Source organism: Chiloscyllium plagiosum, chromosome 7, assembly GCF_004010195.1.
Source record: "Chiloscyllium plagiosum isolate BGI_BamShark_2017 chromosome 7, ASM401019v2, whole genome shotgun sequence".
NCBI classification, from domain to species: Eukaryota; Metazoa; Chordata; class Chondrichthyes; order Orectolobiformes; family Hemiscylliidae; genus Chiloscyllium; species Chiloscyllium plagiosum.
Window position 1 is genome coordinate 83,453,029 of NC_057716.1, and position 27,100 is coordinate 83,480,128.

The 27,100-nt window shown below is 39.7% G+C and overlaps 1 long non-coding RNA gene across 1 annotated transcript in view; it reads right to left on the bottom strand.

Annotated features, from left to right (window-relative positions):
• Positions 1-3,220: 3,220 nt before the first annotated feature.
• The window catches only part of LOC122551733, a 158,206-nt gene continuing 134,326 nt past the window's right edge, over positions 3,221-27,100 (bottom strand). Inside the window, exon 3 of the long non-coding RNA XR_006312180.1 lies at positions 3,221-3,282. This is a non-coding gene — a long non-coding RNA (uncharacterized LOC122551733). The remainder of the gene's footprint in view (positions 3,283-27,100) is intronic.

Consider the following 27,100-nt stretch of genomic DNA (forward strand, 5'->3'; position numbering starts at 1 on the left):
CTCCCCCCTACCTTTTATCTCAGCCTGCTTGGCACACCAGCCTCATTCCTGAAGAAGGGCTTATGCCCGAAACGTCGATTCTCCTGCTCCTCGGATGCTGCCTGACCTGCTGTGTTTTTCCAGCACCACATTTTTCAACTCTGGTACTCCAGCATCTGCAGTCCTCACTTTCTCCAAAATTTACTTACCTCTACCTATAACTTGTAGTTATGTGTGTGGATTTTGAGTGCAATCATTGCATTTTAGGACTTGTATTAGTCATTTCATGTTTTAATCCAGGTCAGTTTCAGAACAAAAGACATGATTATTAACAACTCAAGAAAACCTGTCAGGCTCATCTTTTCTAACCAGGAGATAAACAGTGAAGTTCATACTCTGGGTTGGCAGGCCCTTGTCAATGGGATATTCCACTGTTTTCTGCTACTCCTCTGACAGGACAGGTGATGCTAACCAATGTGTTTAAAAGAGATACAGATGTTAAAATTGGCTCAGAATTATTCTGTTGCACAAGAGCAGCAAACTAATTTATTAGTGTCATTACCCTTTTCCCCTCCACTCTAAGTACTATCCATTCCCTCCAGAAACCCACTGACAATTAAAATCCACAAAATACACTTTACTGTCCCAATAATATCATTGTATTGGGCAACACATTTTAATGTTCAAATAATGGAAATATGAGAACATTTATGAAGACAGTTTCCTTTAATACTACACAGAGCATAAGAGGAGATAATTTATAAAGTGTACTGTTATCTCTTGGAAACCTTTTAAGGAATAGTTAATCTCTGTGAGATGCAGAAGTTCTCATCCTTTTGTTGTCTTAATGAAGAATCTAATATGAAAGAAATCATATCAAACTCCAATTTTTATGCTGAATTTTCTAATGCACCTAATTGACTAATGTCAGGAAAAGGAGACAGACTACTATTGCTAAATTCATTTAACAACCATAAATGCCTAATAAGAAGGAAAGTAAAATGAATGTTTTGAATGGAATTACGTTCAATTTGACTAACATTTGCAATGTCCTGGGTATATAAATTTCATACGGTGAGTAAGCACATTTAAATTAGGTGTAGTCAAAGTAAGAAGGACAATGAGAATATTATATCAATGTAATTATTGCTTTTATTCAGTGTAACATTATCATTCAGTGTAATCTATCATTATCGTGTAAAAACCAACCACACAGAAAGCCCAGAAAACTGTTTTAACATAGCTAGACCAATTGCTTTTAGAATTGAATAGTGCAATGTTAGGGATGGTAATTTCTTCTGTGTACTACTAATTAAATCCTAAATCCATTTTTAAGGAATGCGTTTATAATTTTATTACTCATTGTGCATGAAGGAAACTTTCCCCCATAATGGCTTCAGACAATACGCTGAGGAGCAATGCATGCAAGGGTCTCTCACTGAACAACTTCTTCAAAAGTCTTGTCTGATCCCATAGGACTTTGGTTCTTTCTGACAAGATGCTGTGGAATAATTTCAAGGACCTATGTTCCTTTTTTTGCAGACTACAGTATTTTTGAACTTCTTTTTTGTACGTTTTTGTTTCTTCAGAGAATTAAGTGATTTTTTGAAGTTTGAAATGAAGCTGCACAATATACCTGATCATAGTCAAGAGTAAAGGTTTATTGCAGTGGGTTTTTTTGCATGTTAGGAAATGGATATTTGCTTTGAAAGCTGCAAAAGCCATTTCAACTTTGAAGATTGAATGTGTTTTGCACAAGTGTGTGTCTCTATCCTCAAAGAGAAGTTAATAATGTAACATAGACCCAGTTTACAGGAATGAGTTGACAAGTAACTAGAGATGTACCAACTTGATTGTTAAAAACTTCAAATGATTTGCAGTGAATAGTTTGCTGAGTGTTTGAAAATTTTAATGGTTATTTATAATTTACTCATACATCGATATGCTTCATTGAATAATTTAACTTTTTATGGCATTGACTTGCAAGATAGCATGGTAGTTTTCACATCAAACTTACGATTTACTAACATTAGATCAAATCCTACAAAAGCTGCTGAGAAAACTATATTCAGCAAATTAAGCAAATTGAAATGAAAAGCTAGAATCAGTAATAGTGACTATGAAGTGACCAGATTCTTCTAAAAAACCATCTCATTCATTAATCCCTTTAGGAGTGCTTTAGCTATCCTTACCTGATCTAGCTTTTAGGTGATGCATATTAAAGTGTTTGATGATTACTATCTACAAAAGCACCACAGAAAACCACTCAGTTGTATTCAAGAGATGGTTTAATGTCACCTTCACAAAGGCAGTTAGCAGTTGGTGGTAAATGTTGGCCTTGCCAATGACGCCTACTTTCTGTGTACTATTAAAAAATTGATTTTTTTCAATAATTTGCCCTAAAATCAATGTTAGCAATCCAAAGAGCTTGTAGACTTACATTTTATTAATGTAACACTGAACTGTTAATCTCAAGACCCAAGAAATATTCTGGGGACCCAGGTTCAAATCAAATGGTGGAATTTGAATTCAATAAATATCTGAAATTTGGACTATAATGAAGACCATGGTTGATCGTTGGAAAACCCCCCATCTGGTTCACTAATGTCCTCTAGGGAAGGAAACTGCCATCCTTACCTCGTCTGTCAACATGTGACTCCAGAACCACAGTAATGTAGTTGACTCTTGCCCTCTGAGCAATTAAGGGTGGGTAATAAATGCTGGCCCAGTCAGCAACACCCACATCCCATGAATGAATTAAAAATAAACTTTAAAAATTCAACTTGTTTGGATCTGAAAAAAATAACGTTCACAATTAGTCAAATAAATCAAACTGGTTTGGAAGCATAGATATTTCTGAATAAAAAAGATATCAATTTGTTTCAATTGTAAAAGGATAATCTATAAGCAGTTGTCACAAAATGGGGCATGACAGTCTATATCAAATACACAGGCACACGCATACACAGAATTCCACCTGTTGATTATTCAGCGAAACAAATAGTATTATTAATCATCTCATTTTGTATGTTGTTGCCAATTAGCAAAGCTTTTTGAGGTGTATGTCAATTCATACATTTATCATGTGCTGCATCAGGCTTTCCTGGTCAGCACTTAATGGGTTGCTAGCAGAATTAAACAGAATTATCTTTTATGAATGCTTGGGATGCATCATTGCAAGAGTAGTTACCTTTTCTCCAGTATATGCTTACCTCTTCACCAAAAAATGAACAGAACTCAGCTGCATTCCTTAATAATGAAGCAGCCCGTGTTAGCACAAGGAGAATGATATCTCGGCTTTGCCTAATAAAAAGAATATAGTATTCATAATATATAGCTGCCAACTATTGACCAGCTGGAATAATTGAAACACCGAAACAGAGAACATAGGTGCAGGAGTAGACCATTTGGCCCTTTGAGTTTGCATCACCATTCAATATGATTTTGGCTGATCATGGAATCTCAGTATTTCATTCCCGCTTTCTCTCCATACCCCTCGATCCCTTTAGCCACCTCCAGCTTCCTCTTAAATATATCTAATGAACTGGCCCCAGCACCTCTCTGTAGGAGAGAATTCCACAGGTTCACAACTCTCTGTGTGAAGCAATTTTCCATCATCTCAGCCCTGAATGGCTTACCCCATATTCTTAGACTGTGACCGCTACGTCTGGACTTTGCCAACATCAGGAACATTCTACCCGCATCTACCCTGTCCAGGATATTATATGTTTCTATGAAATCCCCCCTCATTCTTCTAAATTCCAGGGAGTACAAGCCTAGTCAATCCAGTTTTTCTTCATATGTCATAACCTTATTTTTCTTTCCAGAACTATGGAATGACATCATTAATTAAATATTTATATATCTAATCTGACGGCAAAATAGGGCTCCTGAGCTGGAGACCATCCACTCTGACCATTGTTCTTTCTTCTTTTCTCAAATGTTTTCTTTCATTTCTTTTAATTCTTCCTATTTTTTTCTCTCTACTTGCCTTTTGGAGGGAGATTGGTCATGGACGTCAGTGGGTGGGGCCACACAGCAGCGAATTTGCTGCTCAGCCATGAGACAGTTGGTGCACCTGGGCAGGACTCTGACAGTTAGTGGCATCATGGAAGTGGCTGGTGGCCTGGAATGGCACCAAAGTGGGACTCTGACGGCCTGTGGTGAGGTGGCTGGTGAACCCGGATGGGAGTCAGTGGTGAGACAGCAACGCAAAGGTGCAGGGATCAAGAGATCGATCCCAGTGTAAGAAAGAGATCAAGCTCAGCGCATGAGAGAGATTGAGCCCTCATGGAGAAAGCCCGGCGCAGAGTGACTACAGGCTCATGGCTAAAGAAGGATTATAACTTGGAACTTTTAACTTCTTATTCATTACTTTAAACTGGTTAGTACTGTAATGTTAAACTTTTAACTCATTTCTTTATTTTTCTACTTTTTACCTCGGAGTTTGTACCTAGGTACATTATATTTAAGATGGTACCATGAATGGCGACATTGTAAACTTTTCACAGCACCCCTGTATCTCTGTACTTGAGCACATGTGACAATAAAATTTAATGCTAAAATTCTAAATCTAAAATATCTTTACGGTCTCTATTAATCAGAAGATTAACTGGACTGTCTGATTAACATGTCCCTCCAGGTTCTCCTCCAAGCCACATGCTATCCCACATCATTGTGCCTGTACCATCACGATTACAAAATCTTGGAACTACCTTCCTATGCATTGATGCACCTATACAACATAGAAAGATAGAAGATAGGAGCAGGAGGAAGCCATTCAGCCCTTCGAGGCTGCTTCACCATTCATCATGATCATGGCTGATCATCCAACTCAGTAGCCAAATCCTGATTTCTCCCCGTAACCTATGATCCCATTTGTCCAAGTGCTATTTCTAGCCGCCTCTTGAACACATTCAATGTTTTGGCATCAACTACTTCCTGTGGTAATGAATTCCACAAGCTCACCACTCTTTGAGTGAAGAAATGTTTCCTCATCTCCGTTCTAAATGGTGCACCTTGAATCCCCATACTGTGACCCTTGGTTCTGGACACACCCAACATTGAGAACAGCCACTCTGCATCTACCCTGTCTAGTCCTGTTAGAAATTTATAAGTCTGTATGAGATCCCACCCCTCTTTCATCTGAACTCCAGTAAAAACAATCCTAACCTAGTCAATCTCTCCTCATTTGTCAGTCCCACCCTCCCCGGAATAAACCTTCGCTGCACTCCCTCAAGAGCAAGAGCATCCTTCCTCAGAAAAGGCGACCAGAACTGCACACAATGTCCAAGCTGTGGCCTCACCAAAGCCCCATATAACAGCAACAACACATTCCTGCTGGGCAACAATGGCTCCAGAAGGCAACACACCAGTAACTAAGGGAAGTTAAGTATACACAATAAATGCTAGAGCATAACCAGTGATGCCCACATTCCACACATTTGTTTTGTCCAATATTGCCAATATAAGAGCAGGGATGAGATGTGTTGGCTGCAATAAGTAGGTCAGCCCCTGACACTTCAAAATAATCACACTTTCCTAAATTTACTCAGTTGCAATTAGATAACTTAACCTGCACAGTTACTGCCTTTGCTGTTTGAATGCGTGTATCGCTGGACATCGGAGTGCATCTGGGAAAATTAACAAACCGTGAAATCGACAACTAATCTTGGAGGAACTGTTGGGCGAAGTTCACAGCACAGAATCAGATAAGTTAATTGTTTTTTAAGTCTGTCCAATAGAAAGGCTGCAGTAGTGGCTACAGTGGATTCTTTCTTGATTATATGTTTTTGGAGATAAGTCTCTTGATTAAACTTAAAATATAAGCCATAGCTATTAATTTAACCTGGGGCAATGTTTGTAGAGGAATAAGAGGTGTTATTTTCTGGGTCTGTAGATTGTGAAGGAGCAAAAATGGCCTTTGCAGTGATATGTACTTCTTGTCAGATGTGGGAGTTTAAAGAGAGTTTAAGGGTTACTGCGGATTTTATCTGCCATAAATGCTGTTGGATGCAAATCTTATCAGATCGAGTGGATCGGTTGGAGAGACAAATAGAAGCGATGAGAAATTTGCAAAAGCTACAGTATGTGATGGATGGCAGTTATAGAAAGGGGGGAAGGTCTCAGATACAGTCACATAGATGGGTTAACTCTAGGAAGGGTAAGAGAGGTAGGCAGCTAGAGCAGGGATCTTTTGTGGATATACCTATTTCAAACAGGTATGCTGTTTTGGAAAATGTAGGGGGTGATGGATTCTCAGGGGAACGTAGCATGAACAGCCAAGTCTCTAGTATTGAGACTGGCTGTAATGCAACGAGGGGTACGTCAGCTTGCAAGAGATCAATTGTGTTAGGGGATTCTGTAGTCCGAGGTACAGACAGACATTTCTGTGGCCAGCAGCGAAAAAGCAGAATGGTGTGTTGTTTCCCTGGTGCCAGGATCAAGGATGTCTCAGAGAGGGTGCAGAATGTTCTCACGGGGGAGAGGGGCCAGCAGGAGGTCATTGTCCACATTGGAACCAACAACATTGGAAGGGAAAAGGTTGAGACTCTGAAGGGAGATTACAGAGAGTTAGGTAGAATTTTAAAAATGAGGTCCTCAAGGGTAGTAATATCTGGATTACTCCCAGTGCTACGAGCTAGTGAGGGCAGGAATAGGAGGATAGAGCAGATGAATGCATGGCTGAGGAGCTGGTGTACGGGAGAAGGATTCACATTTTTGGATCATTGGAATCTCTTTTGGGGTTGAAGTGACCTGTACAAGAAGGATGGATTGCACCTAAATTGGAAGGGGACTAATATACTGGCAGGGCAATTTGCTAGAACTGCTTGGGAGGATTTAAACTACTAAGGTGGGGGCGTGGGACCCAGAGAGATAGTGAGGAAAGAGATCGATCTGAGATGGGTACAGCTGAGAACAGAAGTGAGTCAAACAGTCAGGGCAGGCAGGGACAAGGTAGGACTAAACTAACAGGGAAGGCAGATGATCTCAGGGCATGGTTAGGAACATGGGACTGGGATATCATAGCAATTACGGAAACATGGCTCAGGGATGGACAGGACTGGCAGCGGAATATTCCAGGATACAAATGCTACAGGAAGGATAGAAAGGGAGGCAAAAGAGGAGGGGAAGTGGCATTTTTGATAAGGGATAGCTTTACAGCTGTGCTGAGGGAGGATATTCCTGGAAATACATCCATGGAAGTTATTTGGATGGAACTGAGAAATAAGAAAGGGATGATAAGCTTTTTGGGATTGTATTATAGACCCCCCAATAATCAGAGTGAAATTGAGAAACAAACTTGTAAGGAGATCTCAGCTATCTGTAAAAATAATAGGGTGGGGATTTTAACTTTCCAAACATCAACTGGGACTGCCATAGTGTTAAAGGTTTAGGTGGAGAGGAATTTCCTAAGTGTGTACAAGACAATTTTCTGATTCAGTATGTGGGTGTACCTGCTAGAGAAGGTGCAAAAATCGACCTACTGTTGGGAAATAAGGCAGGGCAGGTGACTGAGGTATCAGTGGGGGAGCACTTTGGGGCCAGTGACCATAATTCTATTCGTTTTAAAATAGTGATGGAAAAGGACCAGATCTAAAACTTGAAGTTCTAAATTGGAGAAAGGCCAATTTTGACGGTATTATGCAAGAACTTTCAAAAGCTGATTGGAGGTAGATGTTCGCAGGTAAAGGGACGGCTGGAAAATGGGAAGCCTTCAGAAATGAGATAACAAGAATCCAGAGAAAGTATATTCCTGTCAGGTTGAAAGGGAAGGCTGGTAACTATAGGGAATGCTGGATGACTAAAGAAATTGAGGGTTTGGTTTAGAAAAAGAAGAAAGCATATGTCAAGTACAGACAGGATAGAACGAGTGAATCCTTAGAAGAGTATAAAGAAAGTAGGAGTATACTTAAGACGGGAATCAGGAGGGCAAAACGGGGACATGAGATAGCTTTGGCAAATAGAATTCAGGAGAATGCAAAGGGTTTTTACAAATATATTAAGGACAAAAGGGTAACTAGGGAGAGAATAGGGCCTCTCAAAGATCAGCAAGGTGGCCTTTGTATGGGGGAGATACTAAATGAATATTTTGCATCAGTATTTACTGTGGAAAAGGTTATGGAAGATATAGACTGTAGGGAAATAGATGGTGACATCTTGCAAAATGTCCAGATTACAGAGGAGGAAGTGTTGGATGTCTTGAAACGGTTAATGGTGGATAAATCCCCAGGATCTAATCAGGTGTACCCGAGAACTCTGTGAGAAGCTAGAGAAGTGTTTGCTGGGCCTCTTGTTGAGATATTTGTATCATCGATGGTCACAGATGAGGTGCCAGAAGACTGGAGGTTGCTTAGCGTGGTGCCACTGTTTAAGAAGGGTGGTAAGGACAAGCCATGGAACTATAGACCAGTGAGCCTGATTTCGGTGGTGGGCAAGTTGTTGGAGGGAATCCTGAGGGGCAGGATGTACATGTATTTGGAAAGGCAAGGACTGATTCGGGATAGTCAACATAGCTTTGTGCGTGGGAAAACATGTCTCACAAACTTGATTAAGTTTTTTGATGAAGTAACAAAGAGGATTGATGAGGGCAGAGCAGTAGATGTGATCTATATGGACTTCAGTCAGACGTTCAACAGGGTTCCCCATGAGAGACTGATTAGCAAGGTTAGATCTCATACAATATAAGGAGAACTAGCCATTTGAATACAGAACTGGCTCAAAGGTAGAAGACAGAGAGTGGTGGTGGAGGGTTGTTTTTCAGACTGGAGGCCTGGGACCAGTGGAGTGCCACAAGGATCTGTGCTGGGCCCTCTACTTTTTGTCATTTACATAAATGATTTGGATGCGAGCATAAGAGGTACAGTTAGTAAATTTGCAGATGACACCAAAATTGGAGGTGTAGTGGACAGCGAAGAGGGTTACCTCAGATTACAACAGGATCTCGACCAGATGGGCCAATGGGCTGTCTGGTCTCCTTCCTATCGGAAAGATGTTGTGAAACTTGAAAGGGTTCAGAAAAGATTTCCAAGTATGTTGCCTGGGTTGAAGGATCTGAGCTACAGGGACAGGCTGAACAGGCTGGGGCTGTTTTCCCTGGAGCGTCGGAGGCTGAGGGGTGACCTTATAGAGATTTACGAAATTATGAGGAGCATGGATAGGATAAATAGGCAAAGTCTTTTCCCTGCGGTTGGGGAGTCCAGAACTAGAGGGCATAGGTTTAGGGTGAGAGGGGAAAGATATAAAAGAGACCTAAGGGGCAATGTTTTCACGCAGAGAGTGGTACGTGTATGGAGTGAACTGCCAGAGGATATGGTGGAGGCTGGCACAATTGTAATATTTAAGAGGCATTTGGATGGGTATATTAATTGGAAGGGTTTGGAGGGATATGGGCCAAAGGGTCTGTTTCCATGCTGTACATCTCTATGACTCTATGACTCTATTTGCCTGGCTTGACACAGTAGCAAAAACACTCAAGAAGATTAACACCACTTAAATCAGAGGTTGATCAGCATCCTTACAATTAGACTAAGTATCCAAAACTTTAATAATCAATGAACCATGGCTACTGACTGTACAATCAACATCATACAATCCAGCAATGCATCAATAATACTTCAATCATATTTTGATCCCATTTAACATCTATTACTGAAAATTGTTCAAAAGCCCAAAAGCTCTAACAGATTAGACAGAGATAAATTATTCCTATTGGTGGAAAGGTTAGGAATCAGAGAAGACATACTTAATGTAAAGAACTAGAGGGTACTTGAGGAAAACCTTTTTCACAGCAAGTAGTTATGATCTGAAATATATTGGTAATGGAGACAAAAAAAACTACAGATGCTGGAATCCAAAGTAAACATGCAGGATGCTGGAGGAACACTAGCAGCATCCAGAGGTGGAGAAATTGACATTTCGGGTACAACCCTTCTTCAGGACTGGGAGGGTGTCAGAGGAACTGCAGGTAAAGGGGGTGGCGGGGGCAGGGTGGTGAAGTGGGGATAGGTGAAGGCAGGTAGAGGGTGCAATCTGGTTGGTCAATTGGAGGAATGAATCCAGTTGGTGGCAGGGAGGAGAGGAAGGGAGGGAAAGAGGCTGGGTTGGGATTCAGGGAATCGGAAGGGAGGTTATTTGAAACTTGAGAACTCATTGTTGAGTGCTCCGGGCTATAGGCTGCCCAGTCAGATGATGAGGTGTTGTTCCTCCAATTTGCGGTTTGGTTCGTTGTGGCAATGGAGGAGGCCAAGGATGGTCATGTCGGAAAGACAGTGGGAAGGGGAATTAAAATGGGCAGTGTCTGGGAGGTCCGGTCGGTCCCTATGGGCCCAGTTGCGATAATCGGCAAACCGTTCCTTACGTTTACATTTGGTTCCTCGATGTAGAGAAGACCACATCGGGAGCACCTGATGCAGTAAAATGGGTTGGAGGAGAGGAGATGAACCTTTGTCACACCTGGAAGGACTGTTTGGGGCCCTGGATGGAGGTGAGGGGGGTGAAGTGATGGCAAGTTTTGCATCTTTTCTGGTTGCACGGGAAGGTACCTGGGGGTTTGAGGGGGTTAGTGGGGTGAGTGGCACTAACCAAGGACATTCGGAGGGAATGCAGAGAGGGGTGGGGAGGGGAAGATGTTCTTGATGATGGGGGTCTAGTTGGAATTGGCGAAAGTGTTTAAGGATGATGTGTTGCATGCAGAGACTGGTGGGGTGGTAGGTGAGGACAAAGGAGATTCTTCTTTATTGTGCTTGGACGGGGGGTGTTTAGAACAGTGGAACAGGGAATGGAGGTGGTGCAGTGGAGGGCTGTCTGGATCACTGAGGGAGGAAAAGCACGTTATTCTAAATAGATGGACATCTGGGATGCTTGGGAGTGGAATGTCTCCTCATCCAAGTCTGTGTGGCGGAGGCAGAGGAATTGGGAGAATGGGATGGAGTCCTTGCAGGATACTGGGTGGGAGGAAGTGAAGTCGGGTAGTTATGGGAGTCTGTGGGTTTGCAGTAAACGTCTATTTGGAGATTATGGCTTACTACAAACCCACAGACTCCCATAACTACCAGGACTGCACCCCCTCCCATCCAGTATTCTGCAAGAACTCTATCCCGTTCTTCTAATTCCTTCACCTTCGCCACATCTGCTCAGACGCGGAGACATTCCACTCACAAGCATCCCAGATGTCCACCTATTTCAAACAACATGCAATTCCTCCCTCTGTCATCCAGACTGCTCTCCACTGCACCACATTATTCCCTGTTCCACTGATCTAACTCCACGCCCTCCCAACAAGCACAAGAAAGGCACAGTCCCCCTTGTCCTCACCTACCTCCCCACTAGTCTCTACATCCAATGTATCATCCTTAAACAGTTCCATCAACTCCAACTAGACCCCCAGCATCAAGAACATCTTCCCCTTCCTACCCATCTCTGCTTTCTATAAGGAGCATTCCCTTCGACAGTCCTTGGTTTGCCTCATTATCCCCATTAAACCCCCAAACCCCAGTACCTTCCCTTGCAACTGGAAAAGATGCAAAACCTGCCAGTACACCACACCCCCTCACCTCCATCCAGGGCTGCAAACAGTCCTTCCAGGTGAGACAGAGGTTCACCTGCCTCTACTCAAAACTAGTTTACTGCATCAGGTACTCCTGATATGGTCTTCCCTACATTGGGGAGACAAACATAAACATAGGGAAGGATTTGCCAAGCATTGCAGCTGGGCCCAACTGGACATCCCAATTCATGCCCATTTGAACTCTCCTTCCTACTTCATTTCCAATATGACTATCCTTGATGTCCTCCATTGCCACAATTAACTAAATTGCAAATTGGTGGAACAACACCTCATCTTCCACCTGGGCAGCCTACAGCCTGAAGGACTCAACATTGAGTTCTCCATTTTCAAATAACCTCCCTTCCCATCCCCCAACTCCCTCCCAGTCCCTCCCTCTCCCTTCTACTTCTCCCTGCCACCAACTGGATTCATTCCTCCCGTTGACCAACCAAGTCGTACCCTTCACCTATCCCTACTTTACCATCCTGCCCCCACCGCCCCCTTTATCTGCAGCTCCCCCTACACCCACCATCAGTCCTGAAGAAGGGTTACACCCAAAACATTGACATTGCCCCCTCAAGATGCTGCCTGGCTTGCTCCTGCCTCCTGCCTGTCTGTTACACACTGTAAATTCACTTGTGTTTTTTATAAAGATAAACACCTGGAGAAAATATCATGGGTTACAGGAAAAGGGCAGGTAAGTGAAACTGACTAAATTGCTTTTTGCAGAGAGTCAACATGGGTTTGAGGGCCAAATTGCCAGTATAGGACTAACAATATCATGTAAGCATCATCAGCTGTAAGGTCAATCTTAAGTTTCTACATTTTTGACATTTCTGACCTTTCACTCTGGAATTCTCTATCAGGATTAGGCAATAATATCAACAAGTGAATTGTACAATTCCAAGAAGATACACTCGCCCCTGCTGAGGTTACTGGGGTGGTCAATAAATGTGTTCTTGTCAGCATTATTCATAGCCTGAATCTTTTTTTAATGTAAGTGTCATGAATGTTCTTATTGTAGCACAACAACTTAAAAGAAAATTGAACTGCATTTTTTTCCAGGTCAACAATGAAATTAGAGAACTTTATTGAACAGAAGGAGGCAATTAGTCCTCTCTGAAGAGGTATTGACTTTGTGCCATTGTCCTCCCTTTATGTCATATAATTTTATATCTTCTTCAAACAGTTCTCAGCTTCCATTTTAAGTTATTAGTGTTTCTGCTTCCTCTCCTAATGCTGGTAGGAAAAGTTTCCTTTTAACACCCTTCTACATCAAAAGAAATTTCCTAACTTTTCCCTGAAATTTTTTGAGATTTTTTCCTTCCCCCCCCCGCCTCAATTGCTGACTAAGTCTTTACAGTTTTGCACTTTTTAATTCAGAACCCTTCAGACGATTTCCATCAGATCTCCTTTTAACCTTTTCTGCTAGGGTAAGAAGTATAAAATATCCTTTTATCTAAAAGCCCATCAACCATCATATTATGTTTGCAGTTCAGTGTATCTTTAATTTGACTTTGAAGTGTTTCCTGTAACAAGGTTCTTAGGATTTACATCAATTTTCCATCTGTAGTTTAACCCATGACTCACATAAGTTTGTGTGGTACACCGTGATGTAACAAATGGTACCATTGACATTAGTAGGAGAGACGACAATAGACCGAAATGAACATGTAAAGTGGGAGGTCTTAGAGATTACCAAGAGAGCTTTATTTAATAACCTGCAATGTACAGATATAAATTAAGGAACATTACGGCCCATTAGGAATGGAAGAACTTTACTTAAAGCTAAGGAGCAAGCAGCATCAGAGGCAGTGTAAGTGCAAATATCCACATCCAGCGATAGTTCAGACATATGTATCATTACGCAGATAGCGGTATAAGTTCAAAGCATAAGAAAGGCATAGAGATGTCTAGCAGAGTCCAAGATACACAGCTCAACTGGAAAGACTTGGTAGACAGGAAAAGGCTTCAGAAAACATCCAGAAAAAAATCCCTGGAAAAGGAGAAGAATCTGGAGGCAGCAAAATAACCTCAGAAAACTTTGAATACAGCATCTTAAAGGGGAGATTCTCATGAATGAGGATTTAAAAAAACCCCAAAAGACTGAAGCTTGGCCACAAAACTGATTTTATTCTCGAGATTATAAACATAGAACACACTTCAACAGAAAGAAGGGAAAAGTCTGATACTCATCTAGGTCTTTCAAGTGCAATTGTCCATCGGGATGGCATCTCCCATGGTAACCTTGCTGTTATGTCTACCATTTAATAATGCAGAAGGCCCACAACAGTCTCAGAAGTGAAAGCATTGGAAGCAACAAGTTCAGCACAATAGAACAGATTCAAGCTTAGATGGAAGACAGAAGTACCACCAAGTCATGATATTTTTATGTCCTGTAGCTTCAATATCTGATGATGTTCTGGTAGGACAGAGTATGATTAAAGCATTTGAGGTGTATTTAAGCTGCAGAAGAAATTTAATGAGAGAATCAATGAGATATAATCAGCAATCTCAGCATTTGAGTGAGCCAATGGAAGCTTTTTAAATGGATTTATGTCCTACACCACAATGTTGCGGATATGAAGCTTTGAAAGATCAATTGATTCTAGGCTGTTTAGTGGTCATTATAATGGGTGAGATGTAGACAGAGTTTCTTCAATCCATGGAGCACTTAATGCTGGACAGGAAATCTATTTTACTTTGGAGGCAGAAATCAGGGCTCAAAATCTGTGAATAGTTGGAAGCAACATCAGGATTCCTCTGATGCAGTCAAATGGCAAACCCAAAGGTGAAATTATCACCATTCCAAAACCCCACCAACATACAGGAAGAGTCAGAATCAGTGCAATTGACCATATAAGGCTGGACTTATATCAGAGCTTGATAAAAAAAACAAATGCAACGAAGATCTGGGGAGCTGAGTCTGAAGAGTGTGGTCAATTGGGGAAATTTAGAAAATATTGTTAATTAGCAAAACTTCATCACTTGAATTAAAAAATAACAGCTCTTGCAAATGGAAAGCTTCCAAAGAATTGAAAATCATACAACAACAAAAAATTAAGTTAGAGATACAGAACAAGAGAGAAAGAAAACATCCCTGGTTTAGTAAAAGAGATTCTGGACTCTCAACTTGAAGGTATAAGGTTTGGAACAGAATAAAAATGCAACAAAGGAGACATACAGCAGACAGCTTGTTATGGTTGAAGTCTGTGAGAGCCAGAGCAGCTAATATGAAAGCTCAGGATCCTAGACATTCTGATTTTCAGGCATGTGCACAAAGAACCACAAACCTTGTCACAAAGGACAATATCTCAGTCAAACACTATCTGATGGGAGTAGTTTAGGCCTCCTAGCAGTATTCAGAACATGGGAAGAAAAGACATGAAAGAAAGGAACTATTACAATTGTCATGGAGGGCTGCAACATGTAGGTGAACTGGGAAAATCTCTCTCACACACACTCTCTTTCTCTCTCTGTTTCTCTCTGTCTGTCTGTTTGTCTCTCTCTCTCTCTCTCCCCCTCCCCTCACGTGCACGCACACATACATATAAGTCTATGGGGTAAATTTGCATTTGCAGAATTATATTTGCAGATACATTCTATTTTGCTCAAAAAGCACACAACCTGCAGGCAGTCAATGCAGACAGTCAATCCATATGACATTTTATAAATTCCTACTTTGGAAATAGAACCAGTCTGACTCAAGATTAAAATACAGACAGATTTTAGTCTCACACCTTTAATGCATTGTCTGAGCTGAGATGTCACCTTTTTTTATAAACCTTAAGTTACTTCGAGAATGTGGCTTGAAAGAAGTTCTGGGATTTACATATTAATGAATCAAAACCTGCAACCCATTCTAAAAGATGAAAGACTTAACAGCAATCTAGGTTTGTTCAATATATCGTATCAGTTGCATGACACTATGATCTTGTGCTAGAAAGTCTGTATCTTTTGATCCCGCTCCACCTGCCTCCTGATGAAGGAGCAGCCCTCCAAAAGCTAGTGCTTCCAAATAAACCTGTTGGACTACCTCCTGGTATTGTGTGATTTTTAACTTTGTCCACTCCAGTCCAACTCCTGCACCTCCACATCATGGGAAAATCAGGTTAGCAGTAGATCTCAAGAAAAGGAATTCATGGAATGTCTATGGGATGGCTTTTTTGGTGCAGCTTGTAGTGGATCCCAAAGAGGAACAGGCAGTTCTGGATTTGGTGATGTGTACTGAGGTAGACTTGATTAGGGAGCTAAAGGTGAAGAAATCCCCAGGGAATAGTGACTACAATATGATAGAATTCACTCTGCAGTTTGAGAGGGACAAGTTAGAATCAGGTGTGGCTATTCTACAATTGAGGGACACAAGGGCTGGCCAGCGTTGATTGGAAGAGGAGCCCAGCAGAGAAGGGGAGCCCAGAAGGGAAGGGTAACCCAACAGGGGAGGTAGCCCAGCAGGGAAGGATAGCCCAGCAGGGAAGGATAGCCCAGCAGGGGTAGATAGCCCAGCAGGGAAGATTGTGGAGCAGCAATGGCAGGGGTTTCTGGGGGTAATTCAGGAGGCACAGAAGAAATTCCTCCCAAAAAGAAAAAAAAACTAAAGGGAATATGAGGTATGCATGACTGACAAAGGAAGTCAGGGACAGCATAAAAGCAGAATAAAAAATATACTGTCTGGTAAAGATTTGTGGGGAGCCTTTAAAACTCAGCAGATGACAATTTTAAAAAAGCAATAAGGAGGGAGAAGATGAAACGTAAGGGTGAGCTGGCTAGTAATAAAAAAGAAGATTGCAAGGGTTTGTTTCAGATATTTAAAAGGTGGGAGAGAGACAGTAGTGGGCATTGGACTGCTAGAAAGTGATGCTGGAGAAACAGTAATGGGGAACAATGAAATGGTTGAGAAACTGAATCTGTACTTTGTATCAGTTTTCACAGTGGAAGACAGTAGTAGCATGGCAGAACTTCAAGAAAATCAGAGCAGAGATTGAGTATACAGACCATCATTAAGGAGAAGGTGCTGTGGAAGCTGAAAGGTCTGTAGCTGGATAAATCACCCTGACCAGATGGACTACATCCCAGAGTTTTCAAGGAGATTGAGAGATTGTAGAGACATTGGTGGTGATCTTTCGGGAATCACGAGAATCAGGGAGAGTCCCAGAGGACTGGAAAATGATTCCTGTTCAAGAAGGAAGGTAGGCAGAAAGAGGAAACACTAGGCTGGGAGGAAGGAAATGAGGGCAGATGATGCAAAGATGGGAGAAGGTGCACATAGTGTTGAGGATACAGATAAGCTGAAGAAGGATTTGGACAAGCAAGGAGAATGGGTGAAGAAGTGGCAGATAGAATAGAATGTAAGAAAATGTGAAGTTATGCACTTTGTTAGGAAGAAAAGAGCATAGACTATTTTAAAAGGTCTTCAGACATCTGAAGCACAAAGGAACTTGAGACTCTTCAGTCAGGATTCTCTTCAGGTTAACATGCAGGCTCAGTTCACAGTTAGGAAAGCAAATGCAATGTTGGCATTCAGTTCAAGAGCTGAAAATGAGTTGCTGGAAAAGCGCAGCAGGTCAGGCAGCATCCAAGGAGGAGAATCGATGTTTCGGGCATAAGCCCTTCTTCAGGAATCTATTCAGTTCAATTCAAGAGGGATAGATTACAAGAGCAGAAATGAAAATGAATCTGAAAAATAAGTCTCTATATACAAAACTTCAGTCTTCACCTAGTGAGACATGGTCATTCTATAGCCTATGTTCCAGGTAAAGCACAAATAACAGTCGATACACACTGAAGGGAGGCAATGGATCAGGCAGGGAAAGTGGATCGTAATTCTTGGAGACCAACACTTTATTGACAACTGACGAAAAACTTGGACAATTTCTCAGCTTAGAAATCTGACAAGCAGGTCATGCAACCCTGTCTGTAAGGGTGTTCGAAATATAGTCCAACAGTCCAAGTGCTAAAAAGAAATTAATAAAAATGCTTGTGCCTGACCGAAAGGGAGTTAAAAAAAGAAGGGACCCAATCACGCCTCCTCACCTGGTCACAATAGTCTTCAATCCTACAGAGGCAGAATAAGCAGCTAAGACTGTGAAGACATTAGTGTATGAGGATGCTAATTTGGAATTACAAATTAGTTACAGAGCAACACCATTGAATGATGTGAACTCACCAGCAGAATTGTTCATTAAAAATTAATGTATCAGTTTAAGAACATGCAGTCAGTCCACACCCATCCTCTTAAGACTATGAGAAGGGAAAGACAATAGAGAAAAGCAACAGGAAAATTTGGCAGAGGAAGTACAATCCCAGATATAGGGTGAGAAACAGATGAACCAAAATCTTGCAGTGTGAGAAAGCCGAAAAGGACATTCAGGAGGGCATCATTCTTACTCGAGAAGTGAGACAATGATTATCAGAAAATGAAGGAAGACCATACCCATACTACATCAGACAGTGTACAGAGTGATACAGCAATTCCAGACATGATATCGCTCCATCCCCTAGTGTTGAGCAAACCAGATCGAGATGTCCAATCAACCTTACAACTCATCGCAGCCCATGACGTTCAGTATTATTGATGCTGGGATAGGAGGAGATGATAATGGGAAGAAGAATGCCAATAGTAATAATGATGTTAATAGCTGCAAAGACTATGTAAGTAAGTAAAAGTAAATTACTGGTATAATGTACACCGAGTGAAGAAAACATGGACAAGCATTTAAAGAGAGATCTTAAACATCACTAAAGAGCTATATTTGATAACTCACAATGAACAGGTGTAAGTAAAAGAGTGACAGCACATCAAGAGTAGAATAGCCCTGCTTAGAGATATAGAGTTAGCAGCTTCAGAGACACACCCCACAATCCAGAGATACACCACACTGATATCTCTCTGTGCAGGTAGAAATGTAACTTTAATGCACAAGATAGAGCATTTAGGATTATCTCTTTGGTTTTGCACTTGATGTCCATATTTATAAGATCCATATGATTTTGAAGAGTGCTCTTCCACGCAGAACAGCCTTTGATTTTTCACATTTCATATTTCAGAATTTTGTTGCTTAATGGTCAAAGTGAATGATTCTATTGCATAGATGTAGCACTGTCACTGACCTATCAGCTCTGCATACAACATAGAGGATTAGGCCAAAGCCATCTAATTGCTGAACCCTGAAACAGCATAGAACACATAACTGTGCAGGTGGCAAGATGATTGCAAATACTGCAGAAAATATGAATATCAGAGACATAACAGTAAGACAAAAATGTTGATTTTAAAAATCTCAAGTAAGCCACAGTTAACGCATAAATAACAGTGAGAGCAATGTTGGTCTATAAATGTTAAATGTTCAGACCTACAGCATGAACCTTCTCACACTGGGAGTGTTCATTGGAAATTCCGACACGGAGGTCAGCAGGCAACTTAATTTTAATGGACAGAAATTCCTGTAGGAACATTGACCTTCATTCCCTAATTCTCAATATACAGTCCCGATGGGAAACACTGTGCCAGCAGCAGAAATTCATAAAATCTTTGCCATTGATGTTTCCATTGATATTTCACTCTTTTGGTTAATGGCATAATTTGAAGGGTTGAGTTAGATATATATGATATTCCAAGTCAGCTATATCTATTGAGTGAACTAGATTGTCTGATATAGGTCCTCATAAGAAAAAATAATTGCATAAAGTCATTTTTCTATTTTAATGCAAGATTCTGAAAGAGTGTCTCTTTTATTCTGACAACTACATAACATCACAACTGCTAGCTGAAGATATCATGGAACTATACTTGACATTAAGGATGATTTTATTGCATGAGCTTTGGCAGCTGAACAATTATTTGGACATTAAATTAATAAACAGAAAAATATCTGGTCATACAATTTTCCCACCAACTGCTAAATTAAAAAAAATATTAGGCAATAAACTTTGTAGTTACTAAGATATTTGTGACATGAAGAGTAATGACGTTTTCATTACGGTCTTCAGCTATTAAAAAAGCTTAAAATAAATTGTAATTGTTAATTTTGTCTTTGGCCAGAAGATCATAGACTCATAAACTAAATTATGACAGAAAAATACTGTTTCATACTGCACTAATCATTAATCATTGGTACGCATAGAAAATACATTAGGTCAGACAAAAGTAATGTTTAGTTTCCTGTCATGAAACTTTTAATAAAATTGATGAGGGAGGGAGGAGCTTGCAGAACATAATAAAGGTACAGGATATAATTAAAAGTACTATTTAAAAGCACAACGTTTAACCATGCCTTTATTCTGTACCACATAAACCAACAGTAAAATATTTTAGATCTTATGATGAAAGAAATGCAGTGAAGTGCAAAACAAAATTGAAAGCATATTTTGAAACAAAGAAAAGTTAATCTTCTTCCCTTTCATTTTCACCTTGCTGAGACTTGGATCTTTTGGCTTAGCTTTGCCATATAAAGAAAATGCAGATCACATAGGACTGTCTGAACAACTGATAATATTCCATGCAACTCTTTCATGGGCAGAAGATGATGCGCCAGTAAGGCAATCGAGCAAGTCTCTTTTTTCTCTGGTGATCTCTCTTCTCCCAGTGATGGAACCCAGCTGAGATCTCAGACGGCTTATTCACTTGAAGTGGAGAGGCAAATCACAGTTACAGGCTTCAAACTCTCAACTGTAACATTGCATTCAAAAGACAATGAAAGAGAAGGTGGCATAAAAATGTTGCCATAAGAGTACTCCCTCTTCTGATTGTTTCCAAGTAAATGCTTGACTTTGAGGATGATCTGCCATTTACATTTGTTAGCTTCTTTTGCAGAAAGCATGCTTCAATTACAAGCGGTAATAAAGCATTCTGTCTTGCAAAGAAAGAACTTTAACAATACTAAACCTAGCTCCAGTGATTCAGTCATAAAAAGGGCTTTAGAAGTAGTCATAAGCTCTTCTAGTCTTTACAAAGGATACCACAAGGCTGAACAGTATAAGTAAAAAATGTGCTGGATAAAATATGTATACTTGGAAAAGGAAATATAATGTTACATGCTTGATATCCTGTTAAAAATGCTTCATTAAAAATGTTTTGATGGTTTGCATGTTTAAAATGTCAAATTGAAACCTCATGAATGATCCAGAAAAACCTTTTAAGTACTATTCCAACATATTAGCCTCAGCAATATCAAAGAATCACTAAAATGCAGAAAATAAAGGAAGACTATTCATACCTCCAAGGTCTTTGCCCATTTTGGTTTGAATTGTGAGGTTACTGAGGGACAACTGAGGGGCATTTATAGAAAATGTAAACCATCATATTTAATTTTTAACCCGAATGGTTGTATTCTGAAAATCACATCTAATATACTTTCTCTAAGTCACACCTGATAATATCTCAATTTCTGTCTTTCATTCTTTCCTATGTAATTGAGAACCTTTATATGACCTTTATAAACATGACTATCCTCATAACGCACAATTAATATAGTTCTAAAGTCAGTGTTATAAAATGGAATAGATGATGACAATTTTGCCAAGAAATGTTATGCTTGGACCAGATTTTATAGACTGTTTATAAAAGATGATCTTTTTGTAATATTTGTACCACAGCCCAATTAATTACTCATGCAGCAACTAAATCTAAACCCAAACATTTTCTATACAAAACATGATGTTTGTGCAAGAATTTGTTCATGTACAATAGATGGATGATTTGGCAATATTCTCTGTGCTGAGGAATGATATATAAATAATCACAGTAATTTATAGAAGGCTAAAAATGCACATTAAATTTTTTTCAGATTAGTAAACAGGTATGGAGTATAAACAGTTTCATGCGTGGCAATTGTCTGCTTATTTAAGATATGTCTTTTAATTGTACAAGCCAATTAAGCGTTTCAAATTAAAGGCAAGACATTGAATAATAAACGACATATTACAAAATCATTCAGAATTAGCTCAAAAGTTTTACAAAGCAAGTTACTTTTATGTGACTTGACAAAGATACGCAAACAATTTTGAGTAGGCAAGCATTCTGCTCTGAATTGAAGAAACAGTTAATTTATTGTTGATGTCACTGGTCAAGGGAATACCATTGGCCTGAATGTTGCCTCTTCACTTTTTGAAATCATGCCTTCAGATCTTTCCTAATCACTTGAACCCTTGAAACTGCCAGAAGATTCCAATCCAACCCATCATTCAAAGGATTTCACTGTGTGATTAATCTCTTGAGTAGTTTATTTCGAAATAAAAATAAAATATGTGCGGAAGCATTGAAATTGAACATAGAAACAACATAGGGAAAGGACTACATCATATAAAGGTCCCAACTTTAAATAAGTTGACAGGAAGTGAAGTGAAATTCATGATACGTAATATTTACTTACTGAGGACTCACGACTCCATTTTTTGTGTGCAAAAGTGGAGTTGTTCTGGAATAGAAATCGGACATGCTGGTGAGACAAGCTTTCTAAAAGCAATGTTTACCCTCAATGGAATTAGTTGATGATGGAAGATATGGTTGCCTCTGATGTGTGAGGACAAAGTTTGCAGGATAATTAGGGAAAAGGATGCTGCCCAAATGCTACCATTTATACCAGAGTTGGACTTGACCTAAGTTAAATTTGTTGAAAAGCAAACTAGGGAGTGTTGAGATTACAAGCTTTGACAGTCCACAAACTTTGCCCAGAAAATCAGATTTAACTTTAAACAATGGAAATTCTATGTCCTGACACTACAACAGTCTTATGTCTCTATTTGAATAAGCAGCATTAAAAAAAAAACTGGTATTGCAGCAGATTGATGCATTGACTCCATTTTTTTTATTGTCAGCTTTCCAAATCCTTCCCCAGCACCTCATTGCCTTCTTATTTTCCATATAACCACATTTTCGCATTTATAACCAAACATTATGTCATACCTCAAACTCTTTCTGGGTATACTGGAGGAATTACAAAGCGTATTTATCCAGCTCAAGTGGGTGAATGGTATCATCAAATTAATTTCCTTGAAAACTCAATTCTATTAACTCTTTAAATATTCTTATTTTTAGTAACTGCAAGTTAAAAGTAAATTATTGTTCCTTTTCCTTTTCTCGTCCCTCAGACAGTTATTCATAAGGACATGGAATCTCATAATGTTGAGAATCCTTGTCCCACTATTGCCTTGTCTATGTGATTAGTTTTACTTGTGAATAGAGGAAGTGATGGCATGGTGATATTTTCAAGTACTCAAATCCTCTAGGATACGGATTCGAATACCACCATGGAAGATAGTGGAATTTAAATCAAAAATTTGGACTTAAATGTCGGCTGAAACCATTGTCATAAAAAATAAATCTGATTTTCTGATGACATTTAATGCAGGATTACTTACTGATCTGGTGAGGAAACAATAACAGCAACCTGTTAGAAGAGACCTAGCAGAGGTGGCGAGATAATAGTATACAACTGGTATGGAGTCCACAATATTGATTCTGAACCGCAATAAGTGGCATGAAGTCAAACCTAAGCAGGAAGCCTTCTCCTGATAAAGAAAAGTACTATCCTCCCCAGTTGATGAATGACTATTCTTCCAAGTTGAACAAATGCATTCTGGATGGAGCTGTCAATGCCCATTACCAAGGTCAGCTCAGCAGTGTTTTTACTGATCAGTCTGGTTGAAGTTATAGATCTGGCTGCTAGCAGGTGGAGTGGGTGCCAATAGGAGTGAAAAATAGACTTGACCTCATCTTTAAGAGAAAGTGAGGACTGCAGATGTTGGAGATCAGAGTCGAAAAGAGTGGTGCTAGAAAAGCACTGCAGGTCTTGGTCCTTTTCAACTTTGACCTCATCATTGACATCTAGGTGTTGCAGTTGCATCTGGTCATGACAATATCAGTAGAAGCGACCACTGCACAGTGGAAATGAATTCTAGTCTTCACTTTGAAAATGCTTTCCATTGTGTTATGTCTCATGAACACCATGTTAAATAGAATCATACCTACCACAAAGGAAGATGGTTGTGGTTATTGGACATTAATCATCTCAGCTCCAGGACATCTCTGCAGGACTTCCTCAGAGTAGTGTCCCAGGTCGAACCATCTTCAACTGCTTCATCAATGACCTTCCCTTCATCATAAGGTCAGAGGTGGAATGTTCGCTGATGATTGTATATCAGCAAAGATTGGGACTCCTCAAATGGTAAAGCAGTCCATGTCCAAATGCATCAAGACCTGGACAATATCCAGGTTTTGGTTCACAAGCAGCAAGTAATATCCACCTCACACTTGGTCAGACATTGACTAGCACTAGCAAAGGAGAATATAGTCAATGCCCCTTGACATCCAATAGTATTACCATCACTGAATTCTCTCACGATATACGTCTTGGCCGTTATCATGGACAAGGAACTGAGCTGGACGAACTATATAAATACTCTAGCCACAATAGCAAGTCAGAGGCTGGGAATCCTGCAGCAAGTAACTCACCACCTGACTCCCCAAAGCCTGCTAATCATTTAAGACTCAAATCACGAATGTGCTAGAATACTCCTCACTTGCATGGATAATTGTAGCATGAACAACACTCAAGAAGATTTATATCATTCAGATAAAAGCTGCCCACTTGAATGGCAAACGTCCACAAGCATCCATTCCCTGCACCATCGACCCTCAGTAGCAGCAATGTGTAGTGTCAACGAGATGCACTGCAGAAAATCATCAAGGTTCCTTAGAAAGCAGTTTCCAAATAAACAACCACTTCCATTTCCATTGTTCATATCCTCAAAGGATAAGGGCAGGAAATACATGGGAAGACTGCAAGCTGTAAATTCCCCTTCCCAGCCGCTCAGCAAGCTGACTTGGAAATATATTGCCATTCCTTCACTGTTGTTGCATCAAAATCCCAGAACACCTTACCTAATTGCACTGTGGGCCTACCTACACAAAATGGACAGCAGAGGTTCAGGAAGGCAGCTCACCACTACCTTCTCAAGAGCTGGGCAAGATAGAACAACTGAGTACCCACATGATGAAAAAAACAGAGGCTTCAGATTCATGCTGGGCATACGTTAGCAAGGTCAGTGTATGTTTTTTATCCTGAAATGCTATTAGGTGATGTTAGTATAAACAAGAATGTTAAGAACCCAAGGGATACAAAGTTAAAAATCACATAACACCAGGTTATAGTCACACTGCTTCCAATTAAACCTGTTGAACTATAACCGGGTGTTGTGTGATTTTTAACTTTGCACACCACAGTCCAACACCGGATTCTCCAAATCAAGGGATACAATGGCTTTTTGTACTGCTAAGGGTACCAGAGTATGGAAAGCTGTGTCAGACTGTACATATGACTGACTGAAGATGACAACCATGGAGAGCTAAACATTAAAAGCAATTAGTTTAATAACAAAAGAATAATTAAGGATGGATATGTATTCTGGAGTTTATTTGCTTATCGTTAAGCACTTTAGGTAATTTTATAGCAGAACAGGGAATAGGATCCATGGCAGAATAGTTGGGGAACTGATGTGAAGCAGAAAACAGCCAAAACGGTTGCATGGTCTTAGGACATTTTGTGCTTGCTTCGATTCCTACTGCACCTCACAATAATTATGTTATCTGCCCACAATGGGACTTTATTAATGTCTTCAATAATTTAGAGCAAGTTACTTTTTTTAACTAGGGTACCATTAACCTTAAACAGTTATCAAAGGATATTTAGTGCATAAAATCAAGCAACTTGTCGAAGTCAGGCTACGCATTTTAAAACATCATACCAGCTGATCTGAGTTGCAATTATTTTCATAAGACAATTTCATCTCAGCTGTTAAAGACTAGCAGAAATATTTAAAAATCAGGAATATATAATCAAATTGGAAGAGCTGTCAAACTCAACATCACCTTGAAATAATAAAACTTAGCTCTAATAGTCAGTTCAAATTATAACAAAGAGAAGGTTGTGACATTTTATCAGAACAAGCTGCCACTTGGGAAGCAGAATAAAATGGTGAAATATTTTGGCAAGCTGGCTGCTAATTTCAGACATATAGTGTTAGCAGATTATTACTCAGTGGGTTTGCTTTTCCTTTGAACTGGATGGCATCAGCAGCAAACTATTCAATATATATCAGTACAGACTGATAGATTAAACCTATCTGATGTTACCCCTGTAATTGTATGGCTACCATTCTTAGAATCTTTATAATTGTTTATGAATATTTGCTTGTGCCAAGATACGTGGCTGATTAGTTAGACTGGAGGTGTGATTAATTTTTCAGGTTGTGACACAGATGTTAGAAAGTCCTTTGAGATTATTTGGCCCAGGTTGTGAACCAGACTTCCAAATAAAACATTTAATATTGTGTTGATTGAGAGTGCATTAAAAAAAATCCATTGAATGGTTAAGACCAGGATTTAAGGTTATAACAAGAAGTACAGGTTCAGTTGCATTACTATTAGGTGAAGTGTAATGTTAGGTAATCTATTGAAAATGTACAAGATGAGCAATTAGAAACTGTGGGTTAAATTCAATAGATCTGATCATTTGTGAGCTCATTTCTGAATTGTTTTCAAACCAATACTGGATCATAAATGTGGTTTGAGGAAAGAAAATTGCAACATCTACCTGATCTAGCCTAGTTATAACTCCAGTTTCACATTATGTTGTTAATTCTAAGTATGTCAATGGTAATGAGGGACAAATAATAAACACAAATTTTTCAGTTTTTCCAACATTTCATAAATGAAAAATACAAAAAAAACACAGTTGGTAGAACAGACTTTGAACAATGCTACAAAAAATGCACATTTTGGCTAAGCTTTTTGTCTTGCACTCATCAGGACAGTTTGTGAGAATACAAATTCATGAGTAAATCAATATTTAAACTGTATGAGAGGAGAATGCTGATTGGTTGGCATGTATACTCTGACTGGTTTGTCTGGGGAATGCACCAATTAATGATGCTCGACAGTTCGGCTTTATTTATTTTTCACTAAATTTGTTAATGTACCACTCAAGCAAACCATTGACATCTGCACTCCAGCACTGTATCATGTTGATCCACACCTGTAACTATTCCTCGAATTCATCAACTTATGAAGATTTGAGCAGAAGGTGACATTCTCCGTTTAATATAACAATTCAATACAGCACAGAAACAGGCCCTTCAGTCCACCAAGCCTGCATGGTTTCTATCCCTTTGTTCACTTCCTGTTCACATGTCTATCAAGAATTGCCTTAAACATTGCTAACATGTCTGCTTCTTAACACTGCTACTATGCAGAAGCAACACAATTGGTGTTCAACACTAACAGGATGCTGCCACAAGCCAAACAATGCTCAGCCTATCATACAAATTACTAATGTGCCATATGAATTTCAGTACTGGTGTGATGTCAGGTATGCAAAGCCCAAAGACATAAATATTTGTTTTCCCCTTGAATTACTAACTTTGAAGATTGACTTGATGCATGCAATATAATAAGCTTCAACAGAATATATCTTTCTCAGCAATAATTTAACAGCTACTTGGATTGTGGAAAATTAAATAATAGGGACAATATTCTTATGATATGAAACTTAAAGAAACATTGGAAATGAATATAGC